Source organism: Aegilops tauschii, chromosome 5 (genome assembly GCF_002575655.3).
Source record: "Aegilops tauschii subsp. strangulata cultivar AL8/78 chromosome 5, Aet v6.0, whole genome shotgun sequence".
Classification (NCBI taxonomy): domain Eukaryota; kingdom Viridiplantae; phylum Streptophyta; class Magnoliopsida; order Poales; family Poaceae; genus Aegilops; species Aegilops tauschii.
Window position 1 is genome coordinate 59,794,008 of NC_053039.3, and position 3,497 is coordinate 59,797,504.

The 3,497-nt window shown below is 36.9% G+C and overlaps 1 pseudogene; it reads left to right on the forward strand.

The window, feature by feature from the left end:
* Positions 1–373: 373 nt before the first annotated feature.
* Positions 374–3,278, forward strand: LOC109779729 (uncharacterized; annotated as a pseudogene).
* The last annotated feature ends 219 nt before the right edge of the window (positions 3,279–3,497 follow it).

A 3,497-nucleotide genomic window follows, 5' to 3' on the forward strand; every position in this document is an offset into this window, starting at 1 on the left:
CGCCCGCACTAGTCGCCGTCGGGTAGGTATTTCTTTTATTATTTTCATCATAATATAACACATTAGCTGCATACAACGTCACATAGATATTATTATATGCTGTATGGACATCGATGGTGTGATTGCATGTTCCGTAGAAAAGTGGGTTAGTCTTGTTAATAAGTTAACACCAAGTCAGCGATTTACATTTTACGAAACGGAGATGGAGGGCATGTTACGAATACCTTCGGTCAAGATGCGTGATAATTTGCTTGCGCTTATGATTCATGGTTACAATCCTAGTAGTAAAAAATTCATGGTCCAAGCGGCAGCCGGAAAAAAGGGTTGATTTCACTGAGGCCTGATGATGTGTTCGCTATATTTGGTTTGAAGAATGAAGGAGTGGATGTTTCTAGTTTTTTGAGTATGGACCAAGGCAAAGCAATAAAAAAATTCCATCTAGTTTTGTTAACAAGAAGAATGGTAAAATATTGATTGATGATCTTATTGAGAAGATTGAGAGAAATAAAAACGCGGACGATGAATTTGTTCGGATGGCGTTTCTCCTGTTAGGGACTATAATTGCACCAGTGTCTGATGAGTACATTCGGAAGAATTATTATGCACTAGTGCAAGATGTCAGGCAGATAAAAAAGTTCAACTGGAACGCATTCACTTTGCGGTTTTGTTTGTCGGAGATTGGTATGGTCTTGCAGCCCGGCCGTGTTAGGGAATGGCCACGTGGCAACCTAGCACTTCTGCAGGTATGATTTATTTTTTAAATTAAATATTTGTATTATGTAATAATAGTGTAACAGATGCTAAATGGTAGTTTTTTTGTTTTGCAGTATCTATATTGGGAGAAGGTGCACCAAGCACCGGTCCGCGGTATGATCCTTTAGCACTGTTGAGCCCCTTGATGAGGAATTGGACAGAAGCGGTAGCAGAGAAAAGAGACAAGTACGACTTTCAATATGGTCGTGGTGTTGGAATGGTAATACGTTAAATACATATTTTTTCATTTAAAGTTTGCAAATAATTATTAATTAAATATGATTGTATGATTCTTATTTATGTTGTAGATCGATGACACCATTACTGAAGAGTACCGATTAAACAAAATTAGAATGGAACAGGCTGAAAATAACCAGAAATCCAGTACGAGAAAGTCTAACATTACTGGAAGGAGAACAGGTGTGAGTACACCTGAGGCTTCAGCTACCCAGAACCCTATTATGGATCGGATTTTGACTGAGCTGGAGCACATTCGTAAGGACATGCTTCGTATGCCGGAGCTATGCGCACACGTACAAGTTTTCTTATTTTGCCGTTCACTTTGTTTTTTGATGTGTCACATAACTAATTACAACTAATTTTTAATCACAGAGGGTCATAGAGAAATTGAACAAAAGCGTTGTATTCTACAAAGCCGGTGATATTGAAAAAGAAGAAGAGAATGAGTATGGTTAGTGAAACTAGAAACTATGGTGGAAAACCTCGTAAAGAATTTGTATATAATCCTGAGATGGACAATTTCAAAACACCAGGAAAAAAGAATGTGCAAGAGGATGATGAAGATGATATTAATGATTCTGAAGAGAAGAGACCTTATTATTGCACACCTGAATATTTTGATAGTTTCAAGGGTGATAAAGAAGATCCTATCGAAGTTCCTGAGGTATCTGATGAGAAATCCGTTAAATCTTTAGGAACGGATGAAATCGCATCACGTGGATCCATAGATTCTATTGGAGAAGATGAGGTACAGGAGGAGGTTGTAGGGAAACGGAAGCGGAAGGTATCAAACCTTATAAAGTCTCCTTATGTGCCAGTTATACCGACAAAGCGTGCAAAACATTCAGCAAAAGCAAGTGAGTTTTATCATATTGTTTTCGAGCTGAACTTACTACTTATCATTGACTTATTAACATATTACCGTCATGTATTGCAGAACTATTCGAGAAAGAAGTCTTTCAAGATGAATACGATGTGATTAAAGCTAGTGTTAAGTTTGTTCGTGCTTATGAGCGGTCAGCAAAACATAGAAAGAAGGAAATATTCAATGATGGCATGCGCGAAGGTCTCAGTGCAGAGAGGGCTTGTAAGATTCTTGACCATCAATGGCTAACCAGTGATGTAAGTTATTGTTGTGTTTTCTATTAGCATTCAATGCAAATTGGAATTGTTATACATCATTTAAATTATTTTCAGGTTATCAATGCTTATTCGTCGTATCTGTTGGGAGTTGTTGGTGACGATCGTCATATAATGCCGACCTGGTTGGTCAATTGGTTACTTGAATTTAGACCGGACACCGAGCCAGGAAAAAATGACAACGAAGTTGTGGCGAAGAAGAATGGACCCGTGAATAGATGCACCGATGAGTATTTTAAAAAAGATAAGGTAAGTTCAACTGCCTTAATGTATGCATATATGGGATATAAATAATAAGAGAGTATGTGTTGATTACATCATATTTTCGTTGTGATGCAGATTTATATTCCTCTTAATAAGGGAAATACCCACTGGGTTTCGGTCGTCATGCAACGCCCGAAGGAAGAGTTCCAGGTTCTTGATTCTTTGATGGGACCTGAACTTGACAGTGAAATTAGAGACAAAGTTGAGGAGCTGGTACGGCATAAATTTTCATGAGCATATTGAAACTATCATTTAGTAACTGAACTATGTTAAATTCTTTCCGTGCTATTATATATATGAACAGAGAAAACAACTTGGATATGACATACGTGATGCGAATGCAAGTGGTGCTGTGAATTATCCGGATGTGTCTACCTGGCCTATCAACACGTATACGATGCCACAACAAGAAGACGGGTGAGTAAATACTTTCATATTATTTTAATATCTTACCTGAAATGCGAACTTATGAAACGTTGTTTGTATGGACCAGCAATTCATGTGGAATATTTGTTCTTCGATGCTTTCAATATTGGAACGGTGAAAAATGGACTCTGGTTTTATTTCAAATGCTTATATCCAATTGAATTTATTATGTAATACTATTTGGATTGTACTAATATGAAGTTCTAACAGGGGTCAATTGATAAATCGAGGGACTTAATGATTGCGCAGCTTATTTTTTCGGAGAGAAATGCGCTCAACGATGTGAAGGACAAAGTTACCCGGCTTGCAAAGAAGAAATAAATGTGGCAAAATTTATGTACTAGAAAATTTTGTAGGCTCAAATAATGTTTACATTTATTTCGACTTTGATATCTTGCGACGAAGAAGACACTACTATTTTGAATATTTAAGTCGAGAATGACATTTGGATTATTATTTTGTCTTCATGCCGTTGTCTTTAAATTTGAATTATTCATATTCATAGTTCTGCCGTCGTCAAATTGTTTGGATATAACAGTCCATGTTTTCCTGTACTGGTAAATGTTAAAAAAATGCCCATGTATTCATTATAGTGCCGTCGTTGTTTATTGTTGTTTTTCTGCACTGCCGCCGTCGCTTGTAACACCGACGTTCTTAGTTTTTCTTTTAAAAAA